The sequence below is a fragment of the Camelus ferus genome, chromosome 1, assembly GCF_009834535.1.
Source record: "Camelus ferus isolate YT-003-E chromosome 1, BCGSAC_Cfer_1.0, whole genome shotgun sequence".
Lineage (NCBI taxonomy): Eukaryota > Metazoa > Chordata > Mammalia > Artiodactyla > Camelidae > Camelus > Camelus ferus.
Genome location: NC_045696.1, coordinates 23096284 through 23109520, shown reverse-complemented (window position 1 = coordinate 23109520; position 13237 = coordinate 23096284). Strand labels below are relative to the sequence as shown.

General features: G+C 33.1%; 1 protein-coding gene across 17 annotated transcripts in view; it reads left to right on the top strand.

Moving 5' to 3' along the window:
• Positions 1–13237, top strand: part of LOC116662781 — a 551908-nt gene that overhangs the window by 346814 nt on the left and 191857 nt on the right. For 3 of the 17 annotated variants that reach the window (XR_004318869.1, XR_004318887.1, XR_004318870.1), the window contains exon 1: positions 7021–10113. The exons of the other annotated variants lie outside the window; for them this stretch is intronic. The gene's annotated coding sequence lies outside the window, so the exon portion shown is untranslated. Of the gene's footprint in view, positions 1–7020; positions 10114–13237 lie in introns of those variants that run through there. 17 annotated transcript variants of the gene reach the window in all.

Sequence of the window (13237 nt, the reverse complement as noted above, 5' to 3'; positions counted from 1 at the left end):
CTAGTTTCTTCCTATATGTGAATTTGTATTTATTCCATAGAGTTAAATGGCTATTTTTAATTAACCTGTAAACATCTATATTGTCTATATAATTTAAAACTTCTGTTTTATTTACATTAAATATTCCACTGAGTTATTTTTCTCATTAAGTAATTCATAGCACTTAAGAGTGCTTATTCAGTGCCAAGGACTCTGTGGATAACTGAGAATGAAAGGAAAGAAACATAGTCCCCTGTTCTTAAAGTCTTGGGAGATGGATAAAAGCAAATTATGATGGAATTTTATGTTATTTAGAGGTATGCATTATACTATGGCAAGGCATAGAAAGGATGCTGAATGGGACTTTTATTGGGGAACAGTCCATACACCTTCCTGATTGAATTGAGATCCATGCTGTCTCCAGATAGAAGATGGCCAAGCAAAATATTGGAAGGAAGGCATTACCACAAGTGCCCAGATTAAGGAGGGAACCATGACTATGAACCTAGTTTTCATGCATGGCTGCTTTGATGTGGATAGCTTATGAGAGATGTTATTAAGAGCTACACAATGATCATACCACAAAGAATGCATATAGAGTAGGTGCCTACTATATAATGACACTCAATAAATATTACCTTACAGACAATATAGACAGTGATCAGATTGGTTGGGTTTGGCATAGGCTCTGGCATCAGATTGCTTGGGTTTAATCCTAGTTTTCCATTTATTTGACCAATATTTAACTTCTCTAAACCTAATTTAAAAGTGCTCAATACATTTTAGTTATTACTGTTGCTCTTTATTTAAGATCATTCCCTATTGGTTGACTTTGAAGCACATAAGAGGCATATTCATAGGAACTTAATGTTAAATGATATAAATTGGGATCTTCTCAGAAAAGATCTGCATCTGCAAACTTTTTATTAGATCTTCTCACTTGTCATTGTTGTGTCCTACACACTTTTTTTCTATGGAAAAAGAAACAATAAGTGAAAGAATTTTTGTCTAGTAATTCTGGCATAGTGTCACAAATTTGTAAATAGTTATTGTTAGCAAATGTTGGAGTAGAACATATTACTGTTTTAAGTGGCCATCCAACGTTGTGTTATGAAGCATGTAGCATGACAAATCTATTTCTTAGTAGAGGGAAAGGAGAAGAAAAAGAAGTATGACATCTTATACCTCTTGAAGTATTTCTGAGTCCAAGTACAGTGTTTGGGGTCCAAAACTCTGATTAAGAAAGATCTGTATACTAAATTCTTTTTTAAATGTATTTTTATTTTTCCAGCTTTATTAAGTATGCTTAACAAATTAAAAACTTTACATATTAAGGTGTAAAACATGATGTTTTGATATAAATATACCTGGTATAATGATTACCACACTCAGTCAAGCTAATTAGCACATCCATCACCTTACATAGTTACCTGTGTGTGTGTGTGTGTGTGTGTGTGTGTGTGTGTGTGTGTGTGGTGAAAACACTTAAGATTTACTCTCCTAGAAAATTTCAGGTATGCAGTGTATTAATATTAACTATAGTTAGTATGCTGTACATTAAATATCTAGACCTTATTCATGTTGTAACTGAATATTTGTACCATTTGACCATTATCTCCCCACTCCTACTCAGCCCCTGACAGTCACTATTCTACTCTCTGTTTTTCTAAGTTTGACTTTATTAGCTTCCACATATAAAAGAGATCATGTAGTATTTGTCTTACTGTGTCTGGATTATTTCACTTGGAATAATGTCCTCTAAACTCATACACGTTGTCACAAATGGCAAGATTTATTTCTTTTAAGGCTGATTAATATTCCACTTGTATATTTTTTTTATCCATCCATCATTGATGGACACTTAATTTTGTTTCAAAATTAGTCTGACTCTTAAACAGCATGTCTTATGCAATTTTCCTAAGAATAATATAATCTCTTAGATTTTGATCATTTAAGATGTCTTTCTGTTGCCTTTATACGTAAAATGGAATCTGGCTAGTCTATAAATTATAACATTTTCCATGATATATTAAAGAAAAATAAATTGTAAGTGGCTTAACCAATAAGGAAATTTACTGGTTCATATAACTGAAAGCAGTCATAGGTAGAGTAGGATGAATTCTGTGTTTTAATAATGTCAAGGTGCTAATTTATCTTCTCTCTCCTCTCTGTCTCCTGAGATGTCAATTTTATCCCCAAAGCTTGGTTCTGTCATAGTTACAAAAAACTGATTCCCAGATATGCATGCCTCCTTTTACATGAGAGACTAGATCAGGTATGGTCATGTGGTCCAGACTACTCTTAAACCAATATCTGTGGTGGGAGGAATGCCGTGCATTGACTGACTTATGTCAGGTTTTCTCCTAATTCTGTTCGATTAAGGCAACCATAGTTCACCTCTGATCTCTATGGTTGGACCTAAATCCTTTTATTCAAAAACTAATGTACCCCAGTGTTACATAGATAGTGTTAATTTTTCATTTTGTTAAGAAGTAATGTGGGTAGACCATTTTTATTCCTATGTAGATAAACACATATTATTTTTCCATTTTGATATTGAAATTTGTCCTTTAAAATTATAATTAAATTTTTTCTTTGCTAGAGTGATCTAGGTCTGTGTCTTCCTCCATTAATTTTGCCAAGCATGTGGTGAATTGTTTAATTTAGCATTAGGCTTGAGAAAGTTCTCTTCTATTCTATCTTTGATATCTTTTTTTTAAATTTGTTCTTGCACTTCAGGAACATTAATTATTCATGAATTACCATTTTATTTTCAGTTATTTCTATTGAACATTTTCTCTTTCATGATTTCTTTTTTTGTTGTTGTGCTTTCCTAGAACAAAATAAATCTTAATCTGTCCACTAAAGTCTCTTTTTGCTGAGAACTTTTTCCTTCAATTATATTTTTTATTCCATGTTTTTCCACTTGCCTAGTCCTAGTGTTTTACTGGGGAACTGTTGAGATATCATATGATCTCTTCTGACTTCAGTCACCTAGCATGTGAGAATGGTTGTCTGTTAAACAGAATAGGAGCAGGTTAGAGGGGAAAAAATATTTTAGGGTTGGAGATGGAGTGCCTTTGGGCATGTAGAAATGAGATCTGAAGTGCTATATAGAGGTGTCTGTGTTGAAGATTTGGGGATTTTCAACCTATTTGTGGATGTCAATTAGATTTCTAAGTAGAGTAAGAAAAAAAAAAGCAGCTAAAGAGGGGAATCTTGATTTATTTCAGTTTAAACAATTGAAAACAAAATCAGATATATGAGAAGAAAAACAATCTAGGGGAAACAATGTCTTGGAAACCAAAGGGTTAGTTTTTCTTTTTCTTTTTTTTGTTTTTACTTTAATACATACTTCTCAAGAATTACTTTTTGGACATTATTTCCACACCTAAGAAAATATTGGGTAACACGCCATGAAGTGTTCATCATTTTTCTCTATATAAGATATTTTTCTAATGCACAGTTTAATAAACTTTTAATTTTAGAACAATTTTATATCTAGAAAATTATTGCAAAGATGGTACAAATGTTTCCTGTATATCTCACACCCAATTTCTTGTTACATTAGTATGATATACTTGTCACAATTGGTCAAACATAATGGACACATTATTACAAACTAAAGTCCATACTTTATTCAGATTTCCTTAAGTTTTCCATTATGCCCCACCTTCTTTTGATTGTTGTTCTGGGATCACACCCAGGATACCACATTACATTAGTAGTCATGTCTCCTTAGGTACTTCTTGTTTGTGACACTTCCTCAGACTTTCCTTGTTTCTAATGACTTTGATAATTTTGAGATTTACTGGTCAGTTGTTCTGCAGAAAATCTCTCAATTGGAATTTGTCTGATGTTTTTCTTATGCTGAGACTGGAGTAATACATTTTGGGGAGGAAGACCACAAGGGTAAATCACCATTTTCATCACATAATATCAAAGTTAAATGCTCTCAAAATAACTTAACAAAATAACTTACGTACTTTGAGTTACAATCCAAAGTACTTTACTTACTTTGTTGCTCAAGTTGTTCCAGCTTTGACCATTGGGACTTCTTTCAGTTGGCTCCTGTATCTCCTTGATATATCTCCATCATTGTTTATTTTTTATTTTTATTTTTTGGCACTTAACTTACTTTTTGACAGTATAAGATGCTTCAGGCCTATTAAAGTGCATATTTCCTTCCAAGTCTTAGAATCAGACATTTCTCCAAGGAGACCTAGTTCCTTTTATTGCAGAATGATATTAGAAACCAAGATCTGAGTGAGAGATGTGTTCATTTGTACTGGAGTCATTGAATCCTGGGCCCTCTTGGCTCACAGAGCGAAAACACGTATATTTAGATTGGTTTTTTTTCATCAGCAGTTTGTAATTTTCCACATATACATATTGTACATATATTTTAGGTTTATACCTTAGTGCTTAATTTTTGATATTATTATAAATGGTATTTCTAAAATTTCAAATTCTAGTATTTATTGCTGGCAAAGAGAAAAGCAAATTGGCTTTAAAATTTTTGATATATTTTTACTAGCTTTATTGAGATATAAGTGACATATAACATTGTAAATTCAAAGTGTACAATGTGTTGATTCGATACACTAGTATATTGCAATCTGATTACTACTGTAGTGTTAGTTATCACCTCCATCACATCCCATAATTGTCATTTATTTTTCTGTGCTGAAAGCATTTAAGATCTACTCTCTTAGCAATATTCATGTATACTATACAGTACTATTAACTATAATCACAATGCTGTGCATTAGAACCCCAGAACTTACTCATCTGCTAACTGGCAGTTGGCTTTTGTATATTAACATTCTATCCTGAAACCTTGCTATAGTTGCTTTAAAAAAACTTTGGAATTTTTCTATATAGACAATCTTTTCTATGAAGAGAGACAATTTTATTCTTTTTTGATATTTATCCATTTCTTTTTTTATGGCACCAGCTAGGACTTCCTGTATGAAGTTGAGTAGGAGTGGAGACAGGGAACATCCTTGCCTTGTTCCTGGCTTTGGGGGGAAAGCATCTAGTTACTCATTACTGATTATGTTAGTTACAGGTTTTTGCAGGTGTTCTTCATCGATTTGGGGAAGTTTCTCTCTATTCTTAGTTTGTTGAGATTTTTTATCATGACTGAGTATTGGATTTTGTTAAATGCAATATCTTCTGTGTCAATTAATATAATCATATGATTTTCCTTGTATCTAGTTTTGGCATTAGAATAATGCTGATGTCATTGAATGAGTTAGGTAATATTCCTCTGTTTTTATTTTTTTGGAAGATATTGTAGAGAACTGATATTATTTCTTCCTTTAATGTTTGGTAGAAATCACTTGTGAAACCATTTAGTTCTGGTGATTTCTTTGGGGAAGGATAATTAATTATTAAATCAGCTTGTTTTCAGAGATAGAAATTCATGTTATCTATTTCCCTTGTGTGTATTTAGATTGCTCTTAATCCTTCTAAAACTGTAAAATAACTTGATAAAATATGAAAATGTCTACAGAGATTGCCTCAAGAGGCAGATTTATCAATCTAGAAAATGCAGTGAAGCAGGGAATGGTTTAAAAACAAAACTGACAGTGGGAATGTAAAGTCTTTCAAAATTTTAATAAGATCGTTGAGAATAGGTTATCATTTGTCCATTACTTAAATATTTTTATTTGTTTGTATGTGTGATACGTGTCTGTGTTCATCTTCATTTGTTACCCCAGGTAAAAACTTAAATACTTTTTTTTCTATTTTGACAATTGTATGTTGTATTATATTTTATTTTAAATATTTGTAGGTGATTTTCATGGAAAATATTTACTTAGTCATTTAAGACCATTTTCCTTATAAAAACTTTAGTCATTCCATTCCATAATCATTTTCAATTTACATTTAAAATTTATTTCAAATTTTTTCTCAATATCTTATGAGTATTCTCACTAGGATACAGGTGTTCAATGTACTGTGTTATTATTAGTATATCTTGCTTAAAGTGAAAGCCACTGTCATGTAGTTTGTAATTTATTTGGAGTAATAATGAGCTTTTGTGCACAATGATTATGTCTTGGCTTTTTTTTTTTATGTTAGCATTTCAAGAGATATGTGCTCTTTTTGGTCTCAACTGGCATGGGAAATAATAGAACCAAAAAAAAGTGAAACTAACAATCATAATTTCACACAAATAACGATGTCTTTAGGCACTTTACGGCAATGACATCATGATGCTGTAGGGTGACATGTAATATATCACTTTTCACAATAGTGTCTTTCATAATAATTTGTTTATGGTGAGTACTTGAATATGTGATACTTATCATTATTGCATAATATTCTATCACATTTCCAAAACTGCTGTTCATTACCTAATGCCTCAGCACTCTGAAATTCTCAACAAACAGAGTGTCGTTTTCTTTAGAAACGTTTGGCTTTCAGTTTGCTTTAGAAAAGTTTGCCTTTCAGTTTGCTTACTAGACTATCTGAAACGTGAGATCAGGAGCTGTGTTTTTTATCCCACACAACACTTAACCCAGTGCCCCACACAAAGTCAGCATGAAATAGAATTTCAGGAAGGATGAATGAATCAAAAGACGAATGAATGCTCACATCCACATGTCAGCTGGTAGGTGAAACAATTCTCATTGCAGTGGTCATTTCAGTCATCTTTTCCTCACCACTGCTGGTTAGGTTTATTAGTTTGCTATTGGCTTCTTCTTTCTCCCTCTACTAACTCTACATGGAGGTCTCATTGACTCTTACATAAAGGTTGAGAACTGAATCCACAGAGCAACTACTTCATCATATTCACAGGTTCTGCCCAACATCTGGAGATATTCTGATTAACCCCTTGACTTGTTTTATCTTTTATTATCTTCAGTCTCACTTCCTTTACCTGTATTCAGACTTTTTGCAAGGCACTCACATTTCTCTTCCTTCTTCCTTTAGGGTCTCTTCCATTTGTAAAAGCTACTTGAACTCTCCCCTTACAAACACTAACCTTTTTTCATTTCCAGCTCTTAATACGAAAATTTTATCTAGTAACAGACTTCAGCTGTAAATTGTCTATGGATCAAAACTATCTTGCAAGATCAAAAGTTTATATTTCTTTTTTTATTGTCCTAAAGGAAAAGCCAAGCACCTATTTATTCTGTAATTTTTTCAAAGTCAGTGCATGTTAATAGTGCACATACCATTTTGTTCTGTACCAGACAATGACTTAAGCATGGTATTCCTATTCAATATATGAAAATGGGAAGTATCATGAAAGAGTAGCAACTGTTATATTTTCCTTCATTCTCAACAATATGTATGGCTTTTATATAAAACTCTGGCACATGTAGATTTTCCTCTTTCTGGAAAATGTAAAAATGTACACTTCCTTCATAAATTACATGCTCTGTTGGAACACCTGAGTATAGAAACAAACTGTAATCAACAACAAGGTGATTTTTCACTTGTTTTTACTTAGACGTAGTATTGGTTTTCTTAGGCTGCCATAAAAAATTCCATAGACTGGATGGCTTAAAAAAACAGAAACTTATTTCTCACAATTCTGGCAGCTAGAAGTCCGAGATCAAGGTGCCCACGGGGTTGGTTTCTTCTGAATCTCTTTCCTTGGCTGCAGTTGGACTTCTCCCTGTGTCTTCACATGATCTTCCCTCTGTGTATTTCTGTGTGCTAATCTCTCTTTGTGAGGACACTAGTCATATTGGACTGCGGCCCACTCTAATGACCTCATTTAACTGAATTAATCTCTTTAAAGTTCACATCTCCAAATACTGTCACATTCTGAGATACTGGGAATTAGGACTTAAACATATGAATTTTGGGGAAACGGGACACAATTCAGCCCCTAACATTCATGATCGAACTAACTGCTTTGTGCATGCGTGTCTAAGGAGAAGACAGGAATGCAGAATGGCAGAGTAAGAGAAGTAATTCTGAAATGAACAAATGTTACTTCGGGGCCTCTATTTTATAGCTCCTGCAGGATACGTGTCACCGTGTAATTGTGAGGGATAATTTTCGTGGTAGATTGTAATGACAGACCATTCAGAGAAACATGTTGAATATTTTCCTGGATTGAAAGAAAGAGGCACAAAAGAAACCATTTCCCAGCATTTTACTTGATTCCATGAGAATTCTGAGCAGCCAATTGTACTCAGCTACATAGGAAGTCAGATCCAATGGGAATCTTTCTGGTTTATGCGTGTACTACTTTCAGAATAAGACAGTAAGTCACCTGTTATACAATAATATGTAAACATGCATTTTTAATGAATTTGGTCTTTCAGTGTATATGCACCCATCAAACCTAATAGTTGAACCTCTCTGTAACCATCTTCACCATTTCCTATCTGAGAAAATGACATTGTATTATAAAATTACAATTTTTATAGCTTAGATCTCTAGTTTCTAAGATAAGAAAACAAACCTATCACTTTTGGGTGCAGGAATAGAAACAAAGGAAACTTTGCGAAAGCAGAAGAAACAACTTTCTGAAACAATCCCTTGACATACTTTTACAGTATATTAGAAACATTTATTTTTTGGTCAGCTTCTGACTACAGTGTGAACCAACCAGTTATATTTAAAAAAAAAATGTCTTATTGGCTACTTGCCCTAAATGAGGAGACATCCTTCTACCCCGAATTAACAGCTGAAACTAAAATCCCTAAATGAAAAGATGTTGTCTTCTCTCACCATTGTTGTCCATAATTAGGACTTTGGTCGGGAGTAAGAATAACTTGTTTATAGTCCATGTTATCACACTCCTCTCAGCTTCTCGCTCTCTTCCACATGTGGAATGACTTCCTGATCCGTTCTCCTCACATGTGTAATGTTTGGCTCCAGTCTTGAGTGCAATAGCTCTAAGTTATCAGATCTTTTCTTCCTGCTACATCAGATAATTTTGATTATTACTTAAAGTGTGCTTCTCCTGACTTTGGTTTCCTTTGCAATTTAGACCATGAATGGGCAAATTTTAATCTTTTACAACTCAGGATATTATTTTCACACTCAGCCTAATAGCTAAATAAGCTTAGAAATTTAGGAAAAGTAAATTGGACCACTTGGTATTTTTTCATATAAGGAAAACAAACTCTTTGTGTATTAGGGATTGCTTCTGGAGGAACATCCAGAGCATTAGGCAGTCAGTACTAACTCTCAGAATGATATGAGTCTCTCTGGTCATGTGATACAGCTTTCTATCTTGGTGTGGTCAAAGAGGTTTGGTTTGGGTTGAGTGGGTACCATCTTAGTTCTCCAGGTGCTCCAGGTGCATGGTAGGGGCCATGTTATTGCTACACATAAGGGTTATTTTAATGTTAGTTTGAATACGTCAGAAGAATTAGGTTAGAATTCCACACAAATGTACGAATCTTTGTTACCTTCATATTTCACTTCTCCTCCGTGATACAAAATATTACTCTTCTTTAAATAGGGCATAAAATGATTCCAAGTTACCAGATCCAAATGCTGAACAAACAGTTCATATTTACCAAGAGGAATAGGGTTAAATTTTGTTCTCCACTGACAAATCCCAGCCCAGAACAGATTTTAGCCAGGCAGCTAGCAGAGCTCGCTGGGTGAACTGCACGGGCCACGGTGGGTGCAGAGCTCAGAGCCGGAAAGCAAACAGCTGCTCTAGCCTGATTTGAGTTAAAATAGTGTGAGTGTTTAGTCTGGCGCACAGCTTCAGGGGAGATTGGCAGCTGGGTCAAACAAAGTCCTTCCATTGGCTCTCTTCCCAGGCAGCTTCTGCTAGTATTTAGGTACTAGTGCAGTGTAGGGCCCTTTCTCAGGCAAAACCTAACATCTGACCGCACCCTCTTTGCTTTTTCCAAAAAAAAAAAAAAAAAAAAAAAGAAAGAAAGAAAAGAAAAGAAAAAAAGAAAAAAGCTTCTTTTCCCTTCTTTCGTTAAGATAAATTCTCCAGTAGACAACCTCTCCCGCTAATTGTGTATTAGCAATGTATTTTATCTTGCTAGCTGACGCACTGGGCTCTCAACGTGGTATGGAAGGCAGCCTGTTACAGTGCTGGATTCATAAAAGGGCCTTTATGGTTTGTGAAAGAATATCTGTGTGCTTAGGCAGGAAACTTTTTGATCTGCAGAAAAGCCAGAAGACATCTAGGTAAGGCTGCGTATCAAATCTACTTTTTGGGGGGGAAAGTTGGGCAGTGAGAATGATTCATCATAAGCGACGTGAGTTTGGAGTGTGCCTGTTCACTTGTAGAAGTTTAAAAGGTACTATTTGTTTTGCTTATATTTTATTTGTTTGTTGAAATCTTAAAGGAATACTGTAGTCTGCATTTTTACGATTTTGTTCTCTGCTGCTGGGCTGATCATAGTGGATATAGAGTTTTATTATATAGCAAAATCTTTGTAAACTGCCACAGAAAGAAAGTGTCTTTAGAAGGGAAATTGACAAGTTTTAAAGAGTAATTGTACAATCATTTGAGGACAGAGGAACACTGCATTAGACTAACAAGGGTTTAATTACCAAAAATAGTTTAATGTTGCTTTGGAAGGAATATTAAGTAAGTTGTCTTTGTCTCTTACTTTTTAATTTTAGTCGCTGATTTAGCCTGTTGGGTCACATTTTTTGTTAGTGCTGAAGGCTGCCATGAATCCCTAATGAGGCCCCTTTGCACATGATTTTGGCACTTGGCCAAAATCAACTTCCCAGCGGCAAGCTTTCTCCAAAGAACCTGGAGCAAAAAAAAAAAACAAAAACATTTATTAGAAATCATGTCTGAAAGCTGCCATAACCAGTTGTGTAGGCATGCCAAAATGACTTTATACAGTAAATATGAAACAATTTAAGAAAATTTTCCTTGTATTGTTGCTTTTAAAATTATGAATTTCTGCTTGTGGCCACCTAAAATACGTTAGAACAAGAACTATCTTAAAGAAGGGTTATCGATTTTTTTGTTTTTCTCAGCAGACCAGAGTAGGGGTGATTATCTTGCTGAGAAATATACAGTACGGAAGGGTTATTCAGAACACTTCAGGATAAGTAACAGATGAATTCTTAAAACTGTTCATCTCTGTAAGTAATACTCAGTGAACAGTAAGTAATGAAGTTTTCTAGAAGTTTCAGTGTGCGCACAAATAAGCTTAACATTTTTTAAATGGCACTTTTGTATATTTTAAATACTACAGTGTTTGGGATTCTAAAAAACATTAGCGCTTATTGTATGATTTTGAAAATTTATTAATGCCTTGATAGTATTCCTACCAAATATTTTAATAAAGGTGCTTGATATATAAACACAACTAAATAACTTTAAGTAATTGTTTTTAATTACTGTTTTGCAATAAAAAGTATATTTTTTTAATGTAAGAGACTCTGAAATTCAAAGACACTTCCATCTAATTTTTGAAACTGTCAATTTTGATTTTATTACAACTGAATTTTGTCATGTAAGCCATTACGTTATTTTACACCCTAGCATAAATTAAATTCACAAGTTGCAGTGAAATACCTTAGTAATCAGATATTAACAGCCTCAGATTTTATATAACCATTCCAGCAATATCTTAGACATTAAAAATAGACACACCGCAGAGTGTTTAAAAGCAGAAAAGTAGTATCTCGGTTGCTGTTTTCTTTTTGAGAAATACTGTTATCACTATCCTAAATGCTGTTTTGCCTGGTTATGTTAGTCTGTAGAAGTCGAGAGTGAAACTTTATTTTTCACTTTAAAATAATCATATTTCTCTTTAACATATTGATGAGAACTTGATTTATTCTTTAAAGAAACATGATTTAGAGCTGTCTTAGTAGGTAAGTTTTTCATATATTTATCGCTAGGTTTATCTTCTCTTTTTTATTATGCAGTGTAAAATATTGCTAATTTGGGTCATAGGGAAAAATGAAGATTTACTTTTAGGAAATTTTAGCATTAAAAGATGCACCTTGATTTTCATCAATTTATATATATATGTAATTTATGTATGTATAAAATATTTCCTGGTATTCCTGTGGACTGAATTATGATACTGTATTTACCTTGCTATTAGTTGCATTGAGCCATGGAGTGTTTGAAGTTACCATTTCAGTGAACATTAAAATACAGAGATGTTATAAATTGGGAAAGGGTAATATGTATCTGCTATTTATAGAAATTTATCTGGGTAAGTTCTATACTTCTATGTGAGTTCACAGTTGAATTCTCCTTTAATGTAATCTTTAATATTCTTTAAAAAGAAGTTAATATATTAGGTAGACAGTTCAAGATTTGAATTTAAAAGGGAACATTTTATCATTTACTATCATCAAACAGGTGCAGGAAAAAGGGGATAGCTTGCTTATTCAGCAGAGTTCTTGCTTAAAAATTCTATTTTTATAGTAATCTTAGCTCTTATGCACCTTATCTTCTGTTTTCATCTTTTAATTTTTTAGTTATTATCTTTCTTATTTGAAATTGGCAGAATGTTTCTCTAAAATATACTGAAAATCTTTCAATTAGTGATTTTAGTTTTTTGGTTAATTAGAGGTCATAGAGAAATAAATGCCATAGAATATAGAACTTTTAGTGTACACAGATATGTTAGTTTCTGAGGTCAGAAGAAGCTTAATTGTACAAAATTCCTGGCAGATAATTTTGACTTGAGGTAGAAACAAGAATTGAGAAAAATTTAAGTTATATTCCTTGCTGAAAAAGCTAAGAAACTTACTTTCTTTTGCTATGGCTACAAATTGTGATTGAGTATTTCCAAAGCATAGGCTTTTCAGCAAAATTATTAGCTAATTTTCCTTGGAACTATAAAAGCAAAACACTGATTATATTTTCTTCACTGAGTTGGCATTTTAAAAACAATATTCAGAATTACTTTTAATTACTTTTTAAAAATATTTCAATATTTTTGTTAAATGTATTTGCAAAGAACAGTTTGAATAATTTGTTTCATTCATCATTTTTCCCATCCTTTTGGAAATATTAAAACCTATTCCACTTTACAATATAGAAACAACTTCACTCTTCAACGAAAGTGAAATTCAACTGCAGTTGTCAATTTAGATTATGGGCCTTTACCAACTTAAGTGTGACAGTGTTTTGGTTTGTTTCAATTATGCAACAGGCACATAAAATACTTTCCCCCAATTAAAAGAGATATTAATTAAGTATAAATTTTAATTCTAGATGAAAAGAAAAGTTTAAAACTGCAGGATTTTGTGCACAACTTTTAAAATGTTGGAAATGTTACAGAAGGGCATTTTTGATGAGTGTTTTATCATTTAAATGAAATGT